Source organism: Pan paniscus, chromosome 13 (genome assembly GCF_029289425.2).
Source record: "Pan paniscus chromosome 13, NHGRI_mPanPan1-v2.0_pri, whole genome shotgun sequence".
In the NCBI taxonomy this organism is placed as follows: Eukaryota; Metazoa; Chordata; class Mammalia; order Primates; family Hominidae; genus Pan; species Pan paniscus.
The window spans coordinates 33281871-33304603 of NC_073262.2; the positions used below are offsets into that span (position 1 = coordinate 33281871).

General features: G+C 36.7%; 1 protein-coding gene across 3 annotated transcripts in view; it reads left to right on the forward strand.

The window, feature by feature from the left end:
* Window positions 1–22733, forward strand: part of LRP1B (LDL receptor related protein 1B) — a 1910203-nt gene that overhangs the window by 511390 nt on the left and 1376080 nt on the right. The window lies entirely within an intron of this gene.

Below are 22733 nucleotides of genomic sequence, written 5' to 3' on the forward strand. Positions count from 1 at the left end.
CATCCAATCAAATATCATTTCCTCCAGATCCTACCTCTTCAATTCCGCTCATATGCATTGTTCATTTATTATTTTAACAAACATTTATCAAGCCCAATAATGTCCCAAGGTATAAGCTGGATGTAGGAATAAAATATGAAGTATTAGCTCCTCCTGTTGTTAAAGAGTTCATAGATTACTATGTAAAACATGAAAATGAATGAAAGTGCTAAGTACGGTAATAGAGGTAGGACAGTGTTTCAGCAAATAATGCCTACTCAAGATCAGGCCCTATGATTATAAAAAGCAGAAATTCCCTAAAAAGGCTCAAGAAAAGCAGGTTGAGGTGGGGAGTGGCATAAAGGTTTTAAATAACCGGATAGAGAAATCAAGCAGGATAGGAAGCACTAACTCAGTAGAAATCAATAGGGCTCTAACAGGTGAGTTACTCTGTTCAAGACAGCCTTGGGAGACCATAGCAGATAAAATCCTTGAAACTTCCCTATAAAGTTTTACTTTAATGCAACTCACTTGAACTCTGTAAGTTTGTTTCTGTCTTGCTACCAATAGATAATGTATTTTCCTCTTTATCTTAGTTCAAATTATGTAAGATGAAAAAATAACTGATGGGCAAGGCTCAGACTCCGGATGGACTCCCTTAATTCAGTTACCCACTTTAATCCTATCACATGAGGTGCAGAAGGGTGACATTTAGCCATCTAGGTCCATATATTCAGCAGCAGAGACTAAGGACAGGAGGATCAGGTAAGCTCAACACACCAAAACATACCCGGCACAATATCTTTGCCACTTTCACTGCTGTTTCTATAGCTTCATTCTTACTGATAGACTGTTGTAGTGGCATCCTGACTTACTTTCTGGATAGAGAGACAGATCACAGACAGGTGGTCATGTAAATCATCCACGTATTTTTATAGATGTTCTCATGGCACTTAGTTTTTATTTTTCTCAAAGTAATGCTTATTTATAACTCTGTCTATAATTAGGGAAACATGGGAGAAACTGTTTCCCTGTATGTTCAATGAATGTTCAATAAATGAAGGAATAAGTGAATCATTGAGTAATAAAAAGTGATTGACCTTGTCTTGCACCTAATAGGCATAAAACATTTGTTTGAAGTTGAAATAAATAGAACTTTCATTAGTTAATGAACCCAAGGCAGAGGAATATCCAACTTCTATAGGAATCTGTGGAAGGAACTAGGATTCTCAGTTGCCTTTTGCTGTAATCATTGTCACCACCAATTTGTAAAAGGATGACCATAAATTACTAGCGAGGAAAAAAAAAATAAAAGGACACCAGAGAAAGGACAGTAATTTTCTGTTTAAGGGCAAGTTCTTTCTCCTTCCCCTCAGACCTCAAAATATATACATGCCCATGAGAGCATGAATATTGACTCACATATAGCAAACACTCAGGACTTTGCTTTGGACCTTTTGCAAGCACTGGTTTTCTGATTCTCATTGCAGTAGGGGCCACAGCATGTCTTCACTTTCCTTCTTGAAACATAACCTAGATGTCCTATTAAACTGCTAATAAATAGCTTGTAGGTTCTTGTTTTATTTTGTTTTAAGCCTTAAAATAAACTAATTAGGATAGGAGAAAATACTGATGACTATTAAAGTTAATTACTTGTATACATGGGAGTTTTTATACCACTCTCTACTTTTTAGAGTGTTTAAAATTTTACATTGGAAAAGTAAAATAAAAAGTGACAAAAAGTAAACTTGGTATTAATTACATTTTTTAAAAGCCTAAAATTCCTTCTATTTGCCCTATCTTGTGAATCTGTCAGTATTGTAGAAAGATTTCCTTTGAACACTTATTACTGGATAACTCATTTTGTACTATCTGAAGAGAAAAATGCATATTCTCTTACCACAATCTTATGAGAAAAGACTAAGAAAATATTGGCTAAGTAAGGAAAGCATTGATAGATATGAGAAATCCAGAGAAAATTTTATAGAAATAAAAATCACCGCATTGATCTCTGAAAATTACTTCAAAGTCTAGCATGCACCATTCTGTCCTGCAGTCCAGCCAATGATACCTCACCATATTAAAGTAGACCCCTGAAATTGCACCTGTAGAAATAAAAATGCTCACATAAGTTAGTCTGTTTATTTTCCGTAACACTTTGACTTACATAGCAACAGTACACATAGCAATTGACTTGATTTTTCTTCTCCCTAAACTTCTTGTGTTTGTATATTTGTTTAATATTTATTGAAGATCTGAAGTTGTGTAAGGTTTTGTTCAATCACTAGAGATAGGTGTGTAAAAAATACACAGTTCTTGCCTTTATGAGCACACATTCCACTGGGAAGGCAGACACCTGAATGTAATCAAAATACAGTAAGCTATTTTATAGAGATATACCCCAATGATAAAATAAAATGACATAAAAAGAGGGACTGAATAATACTAACTTCAGGAGTTGGTGAAGGCATGGCAGATGGATTAATGTTTATGCAAGAACTTGAAGAGTAAGTCTGATTGCCCAAGCAGAGATCTGGGGAGAGGACTGCTCTTTGAATGATGATTTGTAGGTACTGAAGAGGAGGGGAAAGAAGGCAGAAAAATTAGAGAGTTACAATTGAAGAGCTTTAACAAAACAGTACTTATAAGTGGTACTGAATATGGCAGAAAAACAGTAAAGAGTGATTGTACACCAGAGATATATAAAGTGATTAATTTGAAAGTCTTAGTAATATACAAAACTAGAAGCCACAGATGGATGTTTGAAATCTTTTGTGTGCAGTAAGCATTAAGGTGTTCCCTGGTATTTCCAAAACAATTTTTTAAAAAGAACTATACTTATAAATCTGAGGAATGTAAATAAATATTTCCTAGATATACATATTTTCACATGAATTAAAGTAATAATTGTTAGCCTTTGTATATCTATAAAATATCTTTCTATTGAATGACTAGTGTAAATTAAAGATCTCTCTTGAAAGAAAGTCAGGTATATGCAAATATTACAAGAAGAGAGAATTTTAAACTAATTGATAGCAGAGTGTCAGTAATTCTTAAAAGAGTAGGTATAGCCACGTATGAAAGTTACTGAGGAGATAATGGGGGTGGGGGAGTCAATATGATTATTGTTTTCATTGCCTAACATATTGAATTGTTCATATAAAGTTTATGTCATTTTATATAGCTTTTTTTTCATTTTTTTTTTATTTTCTTGAGACAGAGTCTCACCCTGTGGTCAGGCTGGAGTGCAGTGGTGCAATCTCAGCTCACTGCAACCTCCGCCTCCTGGGTTCAAGTGATTCTCCTGCCTCAGCCTCCCCAGTAGCTAGGATTACAGGCACACGCCACCACACCCAGCTAATTTTTGTATTTTTGGTAGATACCAAGTTTCACCATGTTGGCCAGGATGGTCTCAAACTCCTGACCTCGTGGTCCACCCACCTCAGCCTCCCAAAGTGCTGGGATTACAGGCATGAGCCACCATGCCCGGCCAGCATTTTTTTTACAACGAGGATTTGGGTGGCAGTTTGATTAACTTAAGAATAAAGACAGTCATCATTTTTTTCATGACCTTAATATATTCTACGGAAGCTTGGATCTTCATTTGCTATTACTGTTTATAGGATTTATACCATTAAAGTCAACCCAGCTATTACCAAATCTTATCCTAGGAATAAATGCTAAGACCTTACTTGAGAACCAATTTCATATGTGGACTCAAATTTGTATCTCCTTGTTCTTTCTTTTTCTGAAACTTTTAAATATTCTTCAAGGAAGTTAAGTGAGAGTTTCTGTTTCAAGTACCATCACTAGTTCAATTTTAATTTCTTATTTTATATTAGTATATCTATTGTAAACACAATATACTTACAGTCATGTAAATTGTTTTTAGAGACTAAAAATTATTTTTGTAATTTCAAGAATTATATTAAATATAAAATTTTATAAATCATTTGGAAAATTTAGGCATAAAAATTGGTGGGCTAAATGTAAGAATTTCAGCCTAATGCATTAGTTTCCTTCATTTCTCAACTCATATTGATCATCTATGAGTGTCAGGGCATTTGGGAAATGTCAGTGAACAGAACAGACTAATATTCCCGCCCTTGTGTGGTTACATTCTAGTAGAGAGAAGGACATATACAATAAATGATGAATATCATGTATTAAACTGTAACAGTCTTGAATGAGAACTAATTTATTTCTTGTCTCTTTCATTTACTATAAGCAGCAAAGAGAAATTAGGCTGTACTTTGCACACTGTGCTTAGAAATATCCTCAACTAAATAAGTTTATCACTAACCGGTTTACGTTCCTCTCCAAAGTAGAAATAATTCAGCCAAGTTCTCTGCTACTTTGTGACAAAGATGGCCTATCCTCCAGTTTCCAATACATGTTCTCATTTTCATTGGAGACCTCACTAGAAGGTCCTCTAACATCCATATTTCTATCAACAGTCTTTTCAAAGCAATCTAGGCTCTTCCTATTAAATGACTCAAATCTCTTCCAGCCTCTACCCATTACCCAATTCCAAAGCCACTTCCACGTTATTATACCGGGATGCAGGGTGTTCCAGAACCCCACATTCTGGTATAAAAATTTATATTAGTTTGCTAGGGCAGCCATTACAAAGTACCACAAACTGGGTGGCTTAAAACAAGTGAAATTTATTCTCTCACAGTTCTGGAGGCTGGAAGTCTGAAATCAGAGTGTCAGTTGCTGTAGATTCCTTCTGAGAGCTCTCAGAGTCAATCTATTCTATGCCTCTTCTTTAGCTTTTGGTGAAGGCAAACAATCTTTGGCATTCCTTCATTTGTAGATGTATCACTCCAATTTCTGTCCTAGTCTACACATGGCATTCTACCTGTGTGTCTCTATGTTGTGTTTTCTTTGTGTGCATCTGCCTTTGTGTCTCAATCTCCTTCTTCTACCAGTCACATTGGTATTAAGGTCCACCCTAATGACCTCCCTCTTAACTTGATTACATATGCAAAGACGATATTTCCAAATAAAGTCACAAGCACAGGTACCAGGCAGGATTAGGAATTCAGCATATCTTCTTCAGAAACACTACTCAGTTCATCACATGACTAAATTAATAAAATGTATGGCATATTATAGATGGTGATGAGTATATACACACTATATTTTCCCCTCCACATTAGACTGAGGTTATTCTCATTTTACCAGAAAACTTGCAGTGAAATGGAATTTTTCAAAGTATGTTCTGTGCAGCACTGGTCTGACAAAATTTTGTGTGAGAAAAAGATTCCATAATCAAGTAGGTTTGTTTTATGCAGCATTTACCTCCTCTCTGTGCTTCACAGTGTCTACTAACCCATTCAGGATTCTGAGAATTCAGAAAAAAGTAAACATTTTCTTTCTTTCTTTCTTTCTTTTTTTTTTTTTTTTTGAGGCTGAGTTTTGCTCTTGTTGCCCAGGCTGGAGTGCAATGGCTGGATCTCGGCTCATGACGATCTCTGCCTCCTGGGTTTAATCAATTCTCCTGCCTCAGCCTCCCAAGTAGCTGGGATTATAGGCACCTGCCACTACACCTGGCTAATTTTTGTATTTTTAGTAGAGATCGGGTTTCACCATTTTGGCCAGGCTGGTCTTGAACTCCCGACTTAAGGTGATCCACCTGCCTTGGCCTCCCAAAGTGCTGGGATTACAGGCATGAGCTGCCATACCCGGCAAAGTAAACATTTTCTAAAGGAATTTGACCATAGTATTCTTTTAATCTTAACACTTTCTTCAAAACTAGTATATTACTTGGAAAACACTTAATGAAACCCTGCAACAAAATCATAGATTTCCTCCTCCTCACTGGTTCTGAGACACGTTTGCAAAGGTTAGCCAAAATGGAAAGCAGAATTGACTCCAATGTAAAGTGTCCAAGTTGATTTCTTATTATTGATAGGTGTTCAATAAGAGTACAGGTATATGCCACTGTAGAGCTACCAGAGTGGAGTCCAGAATTATCAAAATCTATATCTCAAATCCATACAGATTAATTATTAAAATTTAATAAACAAGCAATAAAAATGTGAAAGTTCACGTGGCGGTGTGAAAATACAGGCTCATTAGGAGGCAGTGCAGGATTCTTATACGGATTTTTTAAATAAACAGTCATGCAACTTTTGGGTCATTTCATGGTCACTTTCTAGAGGTCCCAGTAATACTGGCTGCTGTAGTGTCAATGACTACAGGACCTAAAACAGCTATAGCGTGCTCCTACATTCAAGGAAGTACTTACCAGAGAGAAAGGAGAATAAGCAGGTAGGCAGAAACAAAAAAGCCAAGAAATTTAACAGGCAATTGTCACAAAAAGGGAGGATGAGGACAGGAAGGCAGTAGACTTCCCTAAAAAACAAAAACAGGCCAGGTGCGGTGGCTCACGCCTATAATCCCAGCACCTTGGGAGGCTGAGCAGGTGGATCACAAGGTCAGGAGATCGAGACCATCCTGGCTAACACGGTGAAACCCCATCTCTACTAAAAATACAAAAAAAAAAAAAAAAATAGCCGGGCGTGGTGGCACACACCTGTAGTTCCAGCTACTCGGGAGGCTGAGGTGGGAAAATGGCATGAACCAGGGAAGGAGAGCTTGCAGTGAGCTGAGACTGCACCACTGCACTCCAGCCTGGGTGACAGAGCGAGACTGTCTCTCTGTATATGTACTTAATACAAGGTGAAGATACTTTATAACCTTCTCACTATTGCCTTGGAAAAACTGAGTGATGCAAAGGTGAAAGGGAATTTACTGGGTTGAACCTATGGTACTCTCCAGTGGTTGCCTATGGCATTAATGTGAAGAATCTTTCAGAAAATGGAACACTCTTTCTTTTACATATCACACATTACCGTGAAGCCTCTGGTAACTTTGGGTGTATTTCTACGAATTAGTCCAGGTGTCTCTGGTATTATTTACAAACATCCCAACTGCTTTGCAATATAATTCTTCTGAGTTTAAATATCAAGTGTTATTATAAATATTTACCCTGCACAGCTCTCTGCCTTCAGCTTGTCTTGTGCCCACAACTCTACCCTATGTAGTTTAATTTTTAAAAGATAGAAAGAAAAGCATCCGGTGACATCTCTAATAGGGATTCCTCAAACCTGAAGCCTACTCTAAAGGTAGAAATAAGATCCCTGAAATACAGGCCACTACTTAGCCCACTTGATGAAGACACTTCAAGTCTCAGGACAATTGGTATAATGTTCCCAACTAAGCTTACTCGAACACTGAGTTTTCCTATTATGAAAGACAAACTTTGGAATCTTTTGATCCATAGTCAGACTTGTTTATCCATTGCACCAGTGGCTCACATCCTGGATGACTAATTCTGAAGCAGTCATTTAATGAAGCTTTATTTGGGGGATATTAGAAGGTTTGTTGTTTGTGTCTCGAAAATCCAGCTTTCTGTGCAAGCATACAGTTACAGGTAATAAAACGCTACCCATTCTAGTTCCATACTTTCCTCATCCATTTTCCAGGGTAACCTAGGCTATGAACTACATTTTGAAAAGAAGGAATCATTAAAATGGCTGATAATTATCCAGAAGCTTACCAGTTTTACCAGTCTCTGAAGAAATTCCCATTAAATCGGGCTGTGTCCTGTTTCCTCAAATAAAATGAGACCATACACCAGAGGCTTATCAGACCTTATCATTTCGAGGTCATTAATTAAGCATATTCTACTCCAGGTGAAAACGTTTCCCAGAACTCTCTCTTGCATTGACATTTATTTTGTGTTAACCATTCTGCCTGGCATGGCTCCCCACCACATCTAGAGGCCATTTAAACAATATTAAGATAACAACATTAATTCACTGTTTTTCTGTTAATCATATAGAAGCAGATCAGCTTGTTATAAATAATGATCTTACCTTGCCTGAAGCTCAACTCTTAGCACTTGTTCTAATGCAAATCCCTCTCCTTTTGTATAGCTGCAGAGTAATAGCATTTAAGACTGCGCTCTTGTTTCTCAGGTTTCAATACTGTTGGGAAGAGAAGAAGTGGCTTCAATTTTAAATTTGAATAGGACTGCTTTCCAAAAAAATGTGAGGAGGAGGACACAACCTTTCTTGACTTGCTTTGATCAAAAGCATCATTTTTCTCCTTTCTCGTGATGATTACTGGAATTGAGACTCAAATTAAGCAGCTTGTCTGACAGATGATGTAATGTGTCATAACTTTTCCTTATCTGCAAAATAAGTATATTGGGTTGGAAAGTCAGGAAGTTTTGTCAAGGTTTTGTTTACTTTCACATTTGGCTCACACTTAATACAGAGGAGATGTAGCTCCTTTAACTATGGGAAACCATGGTTAAAAGATTTCTGTCATTATTCTATGTGGACTGTGTGAATTTCTCAAGCTGATGGAATAAAACAGGCAAATGTGCAATTGATTCTAGCAGCTAGAGATCCTTCCTTGCTCACTTGTATAATTAGGCATGGCTTTTAAACAACTTTCTGCATCTCTCAGGGGGCTTTCAGGAACATAGGAGGTGGTGTTCCAGTAAGCTGGTGCTAATGCTGCAGCTTACTGCTAACCAGTTGCTCATCCAATCAAATTCAATCCAGTACAATATATATTTAAAAGAACTTCAAAATAATACAGTTATAATCTGAGGGTGAATTAAATAGGCAGCGTGTTCCTTATCTCAATGCTCCGGTTTTTCCTTCTCCGAATCATCAGCTTTGCATTCAACCAGCATTTGCCAAATGCCAACAACATACCTGTCATCATTCTGAATGTCAGAAAATCATGATGAAAAAGGCAGACTTGCTGCCTGATTTTGTGGAATTCCCAGCCAAATGGTGTAGAAATGACTAGGCATTTACAATCAAGTAAGAGTTACCACGAGGTTATGCGCAGGATGCAATGAGGTACCCATGAGGGGTACCTTATGGTAGAAAGGGCAGGGGAGGTTCTCAGGGAAAGTACTGGCTGACCTGACATAGAAAGATCTAAAGCTAAACTCAGGAAAAGAGGTCAGAGAGTGGCAAGGGGGCTGTAGGTGGAGAGAGCAATTTGAGCAAACACGTGGCAGCTAAGAAAAGCGTGGTATTCTGAGGGAAACACTGTTTACAATGCCTAGATCACAGTGAGCAAAAAGTAATGGAAATAGGGTTTCTTTTTATTATTATTATACTTTAAGTTTTAAAGTATAATAATATATGTGCACAGTGTGCAGGTTAGTTACATATGTATACATGTGTCATGCTGGTGTGCTGCACCCATTAACTCGTCATTTAGCATTAGGTATATCTCCTAATGCTATCCCTCCCCCCTCCCCTCACGAAATAGGGTTTCTTGATAGACTGTATCGAAGAAGAGGTTCATTACTTTTTTGGATTGTCAATTTCAAAGTTAAGAGAGAGCTGCAAATAGTTGCATTAATTAGCCAAGAACACAATAATTACAAATACCTTCATATCAGCTACACGATAGAATTCGAATGATCAGTCCCAAAATATCCCTGGTGTACAAATAAAAATTTCACCATTAGGTATTGATTTATTTGGCATTTTAGTACTGTACTGTTATTGAACAGGACATACATTAGCTATATTTGAACATATCATTGAGTGTGAATGACTTTTAACATATACTCTTTCTAACATTAAGATTAGATTGTGGAAAGACTAATAAAAGCAGGCAGAGAGGAATATTTAGGTAGAAGACATGCTAGGGGAATTGCTCAAGGGAAAGGCAGAGTCGTGGGCACCTGGAAGAAAATCACCATTAGAGGAAAAAAGGAGTCTGAAAGAAAAAGCGTTAGCTGACAAAAGCACTGGAGTGCCAGAGCTCGTTTTTGAACCACTCATGACAATCGTTAAATTTTTATGAATTGTGAGTGCTGATTGTTAAATACAGTCATGATTTAAAAAGAAATAATATAAGCATACAATTAAATGAATTATATTAAAAACAAATACTCAAAGATCATTACTTTCTAATTATTTCATTGACTTATTATCTTTGCTGATGGAGTTAAGACTGTTGTAATTGCACATTAGTGTGAATGACTAACATGAAAATATTATGTTAGCAATAAAATAAAGTTACTGATAATTAGTAGATAGCAACAGTACACTATGTCTAGGGATGGATTCTTATTTTCTTTAGAGGCCATGACCCATGTTTTCTTTGGAGAGCAGTCCTCACATTACTCTCTTAAAAGTAGAGAGTAATATGTGGAAACACTACGTAATAGTGTTCTCCTATACATCTCATGCCAATTATGTTGGTAACTTGAATTTGGCCATATTAGGAACATTTATACCATAAAAATTAGCAAATAATAAATCTGGGTTTTATTTATTGTTTTGTTGATGGTCCATTGTTGACTTAAGATATTAGTGGATTTTTAAAAATGTTAAAAATATATATTGAATTTAAAATGATATCATTTCTCTAGATGCTACATTGTGAGTAGCACAAAAAATTGAGAAAATAGTCTTCCAGCATTAAAGAAGTGCTATCCAACTTAGCAAATAAATCTCTCAGGTCATTGACAAACAGGTGAAATCTAAAATAGATTCATTATTACATTTTGGTAAAATAAACAAAATTATCAGCCAACGTTTATTTTGAACCAATCCACCTTCATCAATTACATAAATAAATTAGCTACAAATATGAGTTTAGCAAAATCAACTGAAGCATTTTGTGAGAATCAACTGACTATAGGGAATTTACAATAAAGTATCCTATATATAGGATTACTATTTGTTGTTAATGGGCCATATATCCTTTATATCAGTAATAATTATAATAAATTAAGTGCCTATATTTTTTTTCCATAAAGTTTGTTGTGAAACATTTACTGGAACACCAGTGAGTAACAATTAAAAAAAAAGTAAGTCATCTATTTTACAATTTTGCCCACATTTGGCCTTTGTGTGAGGGTTATTTCCCATATAATTACTGTGAACATACTCAGTATTTAGTGTTTTAACTTAATGTCATTGGACAATGGTGACCTGGATCTCTCAATGCGCTGCTCACCGTAGCAGATATTGGAGAAGCTGTTCATGTGATAAGCTCTGGAAGATGAATTATTCATTTAATGTGACCTTGTATACTGTTGCTCCCATTACCACCAATCGTGTCTTTTGTGCTATTTGGAGCAGACATATATGCTCTAGTTTTTGAAATGCTTCTCGAGGGAAAATTTGCCAAAAACCATGCAGTATATGGCATTGAATTTTATTAAACAAATTATTTCTTTTCTTTTTTCTTTTGAGACGGAGTTTTGCTCTTATTGCCCAGGCTGGAGTGAAATGGCCTGATCTCGGCTCACTGCAACCTCCACCTCCCGGGTTCAAGCGATTCTCCTGCCTCAGCCTCACAAGCAGCTGGGATTACAGGCATGCACCACCACACCCAGCTAATTTTGTATTTTTAGCAGAGACAGGGTTCCTCCATGTTGGTCAGTCTGGTCTCAAACTCCCTACCTCAGGTGATCTGCCCACCTTGGCCTCCCAAAGTGCTGGGATTACAGGTATGAGCCACTGCGCCAGGCCTGTTTCTTATTTATTTATTTAAGACAGTATCTCATTCTGTCACCCAGGCTGAAGGGCAGTGGCATGATTACAGTTCACTGCAGCCTTGATCTCCCAAGCTCAAGCGATCCCCCCTCCTCAGCCTCCTGTGTAGCTGGGACTACAGATATGCAACCACGCCCAACTATGTATTTTTTATTTTTAGTACAGATGAGGTCTCACTATGTTGTCCAGGCTGATCTCGAACTCCTGAACTCAAACAATCAATCCTCCTGCCTCAGACTCCCAAAGTGCTGGAATTACAGGTGTGAGCCACCATGCTGGGCCTAAACAATTTATTTTTAATTGATCACTTTGTCTCTTCTTAACTGCAACTTTGGGGCAATATGTTGACACTAGTGCAAATGTTTTAGAGGGATGGGATGGGAGAGCCAACTTACAGTGAAAATAAGATGAGGGGATGGGGTAGGGTGGAGACTGATCACTAAGAAAATAGGAATGCATCTCTAGAGATAGTGCATGGCTACTATCTACTAGAGATCAGTAGCTTCTCTTTAATTATTGTTAGGTTACTGAAAGCTTAAGGATGTGTCAGGAAGCAGCCTGAGACTATTTGCTTTGGTTAGAGATGACTTTGACACAAATAGCTTTTACCAAAGTGAAAGGCATTGGCTGTTGTTTGTTTTAGTTGGAGAAATTTGCAACATGTTTTTGTATCACTCCTAATCCAGAGGTGGGTATGCACTCACTTATGTCTGTTTTGAGAAATGTTGAGAACGATTTTCTATTAATCGTTTTTTTTTTTGTCAAAGTAATGTGTAGTTAAAATTCACTATATTAAATTTTGTAAGGGTATGAATCAAATTTATGCTTTCCACTGAATACCTAGTGCTTAGGTATTCAAAAAGCTGGCCACACAGAAGGTACTGAAAACATATTTGATGGAAGAAAAACAAGAAAGGAAGGAAGGGAGGGAGGGAGGAAAGGGATAAGGGAAAATAATGCGTTATATAGCGTAACTGTAAAGGCATAAAACTCAGACATAATCTCACCAATAAAATGTAATAATGGCAATACTGTATTTTTAATATATTCCTCGTATAGTTTCCTAGGACTGCCGTAATAGAATACCAGAGACTGGGTGGCTTAAACAACAGAATTTTATTTGCTCACAGTTCTGGAGGCTAGAAGTCCAAGATCAAGGTGTTGGCAGGGTTGGTTTCACCTGACACCTCTCTCCTTGGCTTGTATTCAGCTGGCTACTTGCTGTGTCTTCACATGGTTTTTCCTGTTTGCATACCCTTGATGTCTCTTTGCTCAAATTTCCTTTTCTTATAAGGACACCAGTCAGATTGTATTAAGGCCCATGCTAAAGGCCTCATTTAGACTTAATCACAATTTTAAAGACCTTATCTCTAAGCACAGTCACATACTAAGGTACTGAGTTTAGGACTTTAACACAGGAATTTTGGGGGAATACAATTAAATCCATAATATTTTTTCCATTTAAGTTTCCATGCTATTTTTCATTGCATAGTTGACATGAAACTTTTAAACATTGGTTTTTAGCTTAATGTTTTATATTAAATATTTTACTATCCCAACAAAGCTTTGCAAACACTAATATAAAACTTAAATAAATATTATTACCTGCATACATTTTTACCTGTTACTTCATTTGGACCCATAAATTATTTTCAGTGTTCAATCTGATAAATAATAACACAACATTTATCAATATTTGTTGAAAATTCATATGACCTTTTTAAGATTCTTGATGTTGCTCAGGGGTTCTTGAAGTTAGAAATAATGTGGTCAATTTTATTTCCCATGGAAGAGCATCACGGTGTGCTTAAAAGAGCTGAGATGAGAAAAGCATCTCTTGTCTAGCATGGACGTGTATGAAAGACATAAATTGCTTCAAACATGTACAAAGAGCCATTCATAGACTTTCGATTAAGTACTATCAGGCCTGAAGGTGATTTATTTAGGCTCAATGTTTTTTTTTTCTTTTGCATTTTATCATACTTAATTGGACTTTATATTTATAATAAAAATGAAAGCAGCTGAATGATAGAATGGCTTAAAGGAGAGAAAGACGGAAAGAAAAACATATGTAACAGACAATCTTTTGACATTGACTATGAGGCTAGAAAGGACAGGCCATATATACTGTTTGATACTCAAGGAAAAAAAAATACCACTTCTAACTCTGTGGCTGAGGTGACCTTTCCAAAGTCTTTCTTGGCATATGGAAAGTGTATTTTCCTATTTAGCAGTAACAGCAGCAGAAAATGTGCTTGGCCTTTACCTGTGTGTTTATGGTGGCAGAGCCCAATGGATCATGTAATGGGCTGAGTATTAGGCTGCCAGTTCCAGCCCAGCTCTAGGCCATTCTGCTTAAAGGGACCTGGCTTAAGGCCTGGAGTTCCAGGTGGTCTTACCTGACTTAGCTATAGAGGTATCAGCCCTTTAATGATCCCATAAACCTGAGAATATAGAGAAGATTCAAACAGGACTTACATAATTCTGCCCCATGTTAACCATGATGAATCCACTCAAATAGGACCTTTTTCAAAAAAAATAAAAATAAAAATAAAACTTAAATTAGGTGTCAGCATTTTTTTTTGTACAAGGCTAGATGATAAATATTTTAGGATTTGTGGGCCACATATGTCTCCAGTCAATATTCTTCTTTGTTTTCTTCCTTTTGTTTTTTATACCCTTTAAAAATACAAAACCATTGTTATCTCAAGTGTCATACAAAACAGGCTGCAGGCTGGATTTGCTTGTGGGCCATAGTCCTCTTTTGTTTGCCAATTTGCACAAATATATATAGCAAATGGATTGTGCTCCATAGTGACACAGGATTTTTCTTGGTCACTTTGCCAGCCAGGAACCTCTGGCTGGCAACGTTCCCACCCAGGCCACCTTACGTGCCGCAAGAGACTACCTGCCCACTCTGCCTGCCTTGGCTGTACCTGGCTTGTGCACCAGCTCAGGTCACAACTGGGCTGGGTGTACCCCAGCCCACCTGTGTTATAGCTTGTACCCGTGTTCCAGGGTTCCCAAGTTCTTGTCTCGCATCCAAGAAGAAAAAGGATAGGCTGACAATTGAAGGCTGAGGAGGATGGGGAAGAATTTTACTGAGTGACAGAACAGCTTTCAGTGGAGAAGTGATGCGGGCATGATCCCCCACCTGAAGTCAGGTGGATTCTCTCTCAGTGTGGCTGAGTCCAGGGCTTTTGTGGGCTCAGAATAGGGGAGTGTGTACTGATTGGTTTTTGAGTATTCAAAAAAGGCTAAAACGAAGGCACCACTCAAAAGTGGGCATGACAGTTTAAAACACCAGTTAGGGAAAGGTAGGTATTTGTAAAATAGGTGAAGGTTGAGGATCAATCAGAAGAAAGTGTACCAAATGGGAAGACAGTTTCTTAAGCCAGTCCATGGATGTGACTTGTAGCTTGGTTTTCAGGCTTTAAACTGTCTTTGGCTTGGAGGTTGGGTTTCACTGGAGACCCGCCCCTCTCTGCCTAGGATTTGTCTGCCTCCTGCCTCTATCAATAGTAGTATTTTTAATCCCTTATTTTACCATGTTTATCTTAAATTATATCCTCTGTACACAGAGCTTGCTTCATGAGGAGACCCAATTAGAGAACGCTCTGTTATAACATGGCATAACATTTCACAAGTTTTGATATTAGATTATCTGTCTTATCTGACCAACCATTTTGTATAATTTATATAAAATTTATATAATAGTTTCATTAGGTAAAGATTTGCTGCTTTAGTAAATGGTGTTCCCTGTTATAAAAAATGACATTTCCATGGACCATCTATCGACCATCCATCGATATACATTTCATACACAAAAGTTGTTTCTTAATTGTTTGTTTTGTTTTTGGTAGCTTTTCATACTTAAGTACGGGGTACAAAACTGTATTCATTTGAATCTTCTGTGAAGAATTAGGAAGATTTAATGCAATTGCATCCCTGGAATCTAGCCAGACTCCTAAGGCAATCTCCTTACAAAACTGGGTCTTAGAATCTATGACAATTGTTCATCAGAACTTCAAAGTTAGGCCTTTTCCTAAAGAAAATATTTTTAATTATAGTAGTATCCTCAAGAAGTTTTCTTCAGAATATGTTATATGATTGCTCCTCTAGATGAGTTTTGAGAGAAGAAACTTACCTGAAGAGTACCTGGCGAAAGATCTATCTTTTTAAGTAACTATGGTATACACAATTACAGACTTAAAGAAATAATATGGTAAGGTGTTGATTCACAGTATTTTACTTAAAAGCCTCAAATATGAACTTTTAAAGTAGAATGCATTACCTGCTGATCACTTATGATATTGCAACATTTATATATTAGCTACTAAATATATCAGTCCTGTAAAAGATATAAATGTGCTAAATTCTGAATGATCCCACTATAACTTTTTGAGACAGAAAAATTCCCTATTATCTGTATCCCCTGATACAAGACATGGGCAAGCTGTATTATGGAAATATGAACTGCCCCAAGAACATAAATCTCCAAGGAGAACACGCACTTTTCATGTAGAAAGTAGGATTCACTGAAGGATTAGTAACTACTTAAGCTTTTACACATACGCATGCATACACACATACATATTCAACTGAGCCTACTGTTACTATTATAATTCAAAAAAATTATTGACACAGGTTTTCTATGAAATGATTGGCACCTATAGGAGACCACTTGTTCATTTCTTGCCTTCCAATGTGAAAGGTGTAAATAATATCCTTGGATTGTATTCACTGAATTTACTTGCTTGAGTCAGATACTGATGTTGCTTCCAGGAATCTAAGAGTGACACAGCTATGCATAAATTTAATTCAGGCCAATCATAAGTCATCACATTCAATCTAGTTTATTTTGTGTCTTTTATGAGGAAAAGAAACATTACTTTTCTGGAATATTTGACACAATTAGGTAAATCTCAATTTAACAATGCATTTTAAAATATGTTAAAATCAATGAGATAATCTGTATTCAATACTTGTTACATACAAGTTTCTCAAGAAACATTTACTGGCATTTTATACACAAAAACAGGTAAGATTAACATCAACCAGTTAGTTATGAGGACTGCCCAACCTCATGTTAATCTCTAATTGTTTATGTTGTCACCTGTAGATTGGATGCAAAAATTATCTTTTAAAGTAAAAACAGTTAATGTGGGACTATTTATAGGTTTAGGCCCTGCCCATTATTCCTTTGAACTTGGGGATATTAGGAGAAAGCAATGTATCCTGGCAAGCAGAGGAGAACTGAACAGGTACAGAGCCCAAAGGATTGTCTGAAGAAGGATTTTTTAGGGAGTTTAGAGTGAAAGAGATATATTTTGAGAACAGCTGCTTTAAAAGAGATGAAGAAACAGATTTCAGGAACTTAGCAATACATAGTGAATAGGATCCCTCTTTATAATATTTTGAGAGGATTATGAAATGTTTAAATTACTTTCTAAATATTGTTTAAATTACTTTCTAAATATCTTTGCCTGTTTGAGTTGAGCCAACATAGGACTGTAAGGATCTTTGGCTAATTAACTATATGTGGATTACACTTTGACAGCCAGCCTTTAAGTTTCAGTACTCAGCTGTACTTCAGACAAAAATCAATACCCCAAAAACATATTTTCATGCTGGTTACAACCTCACCAGATTTATGGTGCAAAGAGTAAAGATTTACCCTACAAAATGTTTATGTTTCTCAGAATACTACTGCAGAGAGCAGCACTGAAGACTATTCAGAGACCTAATAGGGTTCCTTATGAAATTGAAAACTAGAAAGTTGTTTCTAATTCAACTTCCACGGATACAGGCATTCTTAAATTGGAGCTCTTGGTGGATGATAGACGGCATGGTAGCTATGTTTAGGCTAATTCAAGTCATTTGCTCTGCTCCAGTGACAGAGATTTCCCTGGGAATTTGGCTGTTACTCTGAGTAGAACTGCTGACACCAGTTATTTGCTATTAGAAACTTGAGAAATGTGGGTGCAGTTTCTCGTGGAGGCTTAAGAAAATAGTGCTAAGGCCGGACGCGGTGGCTCATGCCCATAATCCCAGCACTTTGGGAAGCCAAGTGGGCGGATCACTTGAGATCATTAGTTCAAAACCAGCCTGGCCAACATGGTGAAACCCTGTCTCTACTAAAAATACAAAAGTTAGAGGTTGAGGCACAAGAATGGCTTAAATCTGGGAGGCAGAGTTTGCAGTGAGACAAGATCGCTTTATTGCACTCCAGACTGGGTGACAGAGTGGGAATCTGTCAGGAAGGAAGGAAAAAAAAAGGAAGGAAGGAAGGAAGGAAAGAAGGAGTGCTACAATACAGGTTAAATCACGCTACTAATATAGTCTAGAAGTGGCAAGTATTAAAAGGTAGAAAAATACATCAAGGTGAAGGCCTACAGTTAACGTTAGTATTGTTTGTGGTCTAAAAGTCACCTGATTTTTGTTTGTATTACAACATGCTTCACTGGCCTAGAAACTGCAGATGGCAAGTGATTTGTCTGCATTCATATGTTGAATCCATAATTGCACATCAACAAGATATGGTACTTATAGGTACAGCATGGAGAGATTTCAACAGTGGCAATCTGCCAGAAGAAGATGTGGCACAGTTTGTAGAAACATCTGATGTGGCTAGAGGCATTTCATGTGCTGTTATTAAGATAGATAGATAGATGATAGATAGATAGATAGATAGATAGATAGATAGATAGATAGATAGATACTGACAGACAGACAGATACTATATGTTTAGGATCGATTTTAAACTTAAAAGCTTCCTGAGTTTGCAGTATTGTGAAGCTGATCAATGTTGAGCCAGAAAATGGGGACAACATTGTAGTACTTTGGAAATAAAACTAAGACTAAATTGCAGAGCTCATATTTAAGGAAGGAGGATAGACTCCAAGTGCCGGTATAGATATAGGTGTGCTTGTCTCTTAATCTTGGGTTACTTACAAAACAGATCCTGATTAATGTGGATATATGGACAGCTCAACCCTAATCAGGAGATGCCAGCAGCTGACCCCAGGTTCTGTTCGGATGCCAACTAAACCACTTCCTTGTGACAGCACTGAACACAAGAGGGACTGGTATAACTGCCTGGACTCCTGTGTCTCAGAATTTTGTAGGCACAGGTACAAAACAGGGGTGGACAGAGTTCTGTGTTTGTAAAGGGCCATCTAGTTGCACCCTGAATCCATGAGGAAAAGAATCCAATGAATAAAGAAATTTTTCTTATTTTATGGGCAGAGACCCTGCTATTAGGTGCTGTGGTAGGTAGCATACATTGACTTTTCCTGCTCAGCAAAGTCAGAAACATGAGGGTTGGTTCTGAATCCAATGGTGGTTACATTTGCAGTTCATTCAGACTACAGCTTCTAGTTCACCCATTCACTTTAAACCCTGATGCCAACAGATACTCACCTGCATCATCACTCACAACTCACCATCCCCTCCTCTTCCCAGTACTACCACCACCGTGACTCTAGGATGCAATCCTTTAGAAAAAGTGTTTTGTGCTCTACTTCGTGGAATACAATAAATCTCTGACCAGTGTTTCTCAACTTTATGTGTTGTGTATTAGATTCACTTGGGAAGGTTTTTAAAATTGTCTGGTTCCCACTTCAGAGACAGGCATGATTGGTCTGGAGAGGGACTTGGGTATTGCATTTTTTAAAAAAAAGCTCTCCAGGTGATTTCAAGGCACAAGTAAGACTGCTCCAACCAAAGCACTTAAATGGAGGTAGGAGGAGTATTGTGGTTAGAAAGGGAATTGATCACTATTTATACCTTTTTCACCACCTCTATCTTCTACCTACTCGCTTTCACTTATTTGTGATGTTGATCAGCGTACTGAATGGTGTAGGAAATTAGATATGATAGAAAAGGGAGATTGATTTATATCTGAATGAGAAAACTGCCACTAAGGAGCAATAATAAATACAGTGAAAGGTGTGGGTGTGTGTGGAGCGGGCAGGGAGTGAGTGGAGGCAGAAAATACCATCACCCAAGTGGCCCAAGTGAGAAAGGAAAAGCTTAGATAGAACAGAGACAGTGTGGGGACATGTGTAGGCATATGGGTTAAACAGAGATTAGAAAGTCAGGTTTCAAGAGGGTTAACTTTGTTTTATAAATTGAATTTTTCTTAGTTGTTTTTGAGAAAACAAGAAAAAATTAAATTGCTATTCGAGTGTTTTTGATAGTCTTGTTTCTTTAAATAAGGCACAGATCTGACATGGAGACATAATGTAGTTCATCTTTATGCCCTTTATATCATTGTTACATTTTTCTCTGGATCAAATTGTACATATCGAAAAATAGAAGGTTCAAATAAAGTATTAAAAAACTTCAATCGATCCATGCATTCTGATAGTAATAGTTGCAAGTTCCAGCCATGGTTACCCTAAAGTTTTAAATGATAGTTAATTTTAAATAAAATTTAATGTTCAAGTTTCACACTTCCTGCAGTGCCGGGGGGTTAGATTTTATTACACAGAAGGAAGTTTTTGGATCTGGACATCCTAAAATCTGCGTTATCAAGATAACCAGTAGGAAAATCCCTTTCTGAAGCAAAAGAAGCTATATATCTGAAATGAGATAGATAATCAAAATGTTGAAGAGGGAAATTAAAAAAGCCAAATGGAGAAATAGAATTTTTTTTCATGAGCACTACCTCTAATGCTGTTTTTCAATTTCCCAGACCAATTTGGCAGTAACACAGTAGCTATGAACAAAAGTGATATGACTGCTTGAGTTGCTGATTGCAAAGAGACAAAATGCAGCCCTCTGTGGAGTTGATCTGAAATAGCGACTTTCCAAAATTAGAGCACTTGACAGGAGAGTTAAAGGGAGGGGGGGGAATTGAACAAAACAAAAGCAAGTCAATTTTTTTTTATAGACTTGGCTTCCTTTTGTATTTGAGAGGACCACAGTCAGAAGGGCTATTTCTGGTGTGGCTATCATATTTGATGTTGTCTGATCAGAGGTCTTTTAGCTGAGTTTCTACTTCTGGATTTGCCACCGCTTTTCACCTTCTTTGTGGTGTTGTTCCTACTTAAAAGAAATTGTGTCATGGAGCTTTCTTTGGGTTCTGTACACTCCTGTATGGCACAGAGTCTCATTTCATCCGTATTTCCATCAATCGACCATATTTATATTGAACTCACTGTTTGCACATGTATCAGACCTCGGTAGTAGACTCAGGTTGTAAAGAAATATAAGTTCATTAGTCAATTATTTCTGCAATTTTCTGCTAAAATCTCAATTGTTGAGATTATTTTGAAAGCATACCATAGAGATAGCTGAGTTATTCTTTGAAAGATTAGATGGAAGACGTACTAAACCCTGAATTGTATTCAATGAATACCAAAATAAATAATATCATTTCTGTCCTTAAGGAATTTTCCATTTAGAAGACAAAGTAAGGAAGAGGTGAAGAGCTCTTTAAACTATATAAGCTTTTCAAAGACCTATAAGTTTTTTAATCAAGCTCTAAAATAATCAACCTATTTTTACTTTTTTAAAAAATTAATGTTATTTTATTTCTATGGTTGTTTTCCACTTTGCTGTTTGGTTTTATAGCTTCTTAGACAGCCTTATTGCTTTTTATTTCAAGCAACAAAAATAGGTAAGTGCCAAGTGTGTCCACAGTGCTACTAAGGACACTGTGGTATTCAAGATGAATAATATTCATAGTCTACCTTTATGATTATACTGCCCTTTAATGTATAAAAGAAACCCTCATCCAGAGTTAGGTTCTAGGATTAGTGATTCATGTAAAAATTATATATAATAAAAAAATTATATATCATAAAAAAGCACCTTTTAAAATTTTGTAAATTTCCCGTGAGCTTCTGTATACACGGCTCTGTGTGTGTTACACTGTCTCTTAGTTCAGTGTAGGCCATTTTCTTTTGGGCATAATACTGTTCCTTTGGGTGAATCCCAGATGGGGTTGTTGGCTTGTTTACAGAGTCTTTTTATCCCAAAAAGAAACAAACAACAAGACGAAACACAAAATAAAAATTGAATTGAAAAAAGCCACAAAACCTCATTGCTGTTGTTAATGTCTGATACGTTTAAGTGACTGTTCATCATTTAAATATATTGTATGATGAATCTCCACTGTATTGAAAAACTACGTAAGTACCTTAAAAGAAGTAAAAATAAGAAGCTGTGAGATTTAGAGAAAAAAAGAAAAGCTAATCTTCCAATAAAGGATCCAGAAAGAAACTTCATAAAGCAAACTGTATTTGAGATTTTAAAATTAGATTTAATTTTGACAAACTAAGGACCTTCCAAGATAAGAACATGCAGTCTGGGCAAAAACACACAACTTGCAACAAATTTAAAATCTGTTCAAAATGAACTGTAAACATTCTATACTGATGGAAGTTTAGAATATGAGTTGACCATTAGGATGTGAAGGTGAAGGGCAAATTGAACATGCTATTAGCAAGAAGGGGTTGTGCTTAACTGGGAAGGCCACTGAAGGGTCTTATGAAGACAATGCCTTAGTTATGGCCTAAATCTAGGTACTAATTGTCTAAGTTCTCATAGGGAGTAGGGAAGAGAAAAACTTGAGACAGAAGTAGATTGAGATAGACTAGGATGGAGATAAAGCAAGTTGGAATTGGGAGAGTGATATCGGAAACAAGAAAGTAGAGAGAAAACCCAAGAAATATTATCGTGTGTGAATTTTGCTTCAAACTGGTGGTTGACATGGGCAGTAGGAAAAAGTCTGTGTCAGAATCACTTTGGGTCAACTAAAGTTTCTACAGTAATGGCACACAATTATTTGGATGAATGCAGATGTGTATGTGTGTGTGTGTGTAAAATGTCAGAACTTATGTCTGTGCATGTATGTATATATATGCACACACACACGTCAGTTCTGACTTTTTTTTACATATATATGTCTGAATATATACATAGGTAGTAACTACTAAACCTTGGTAATGTTCATAAAATAACCATTCATCATAAAAAATCTCCCCTTTACCTAGGATTCATTTAAAACACGGATTAAGTTATGTTTCAAGTGTTTATTTCTTAATGGCATATGGCACATTCCTGTTACCTTATTATGAACATCACATTTGGTATTGCTCCTGCCTTTTTTATGTCTATATACTATATCTTGGTTTAACATTTCATTTTCTGTGTTTTGCACTGAAGTCTCTTAAGTGAAAGGAAGTT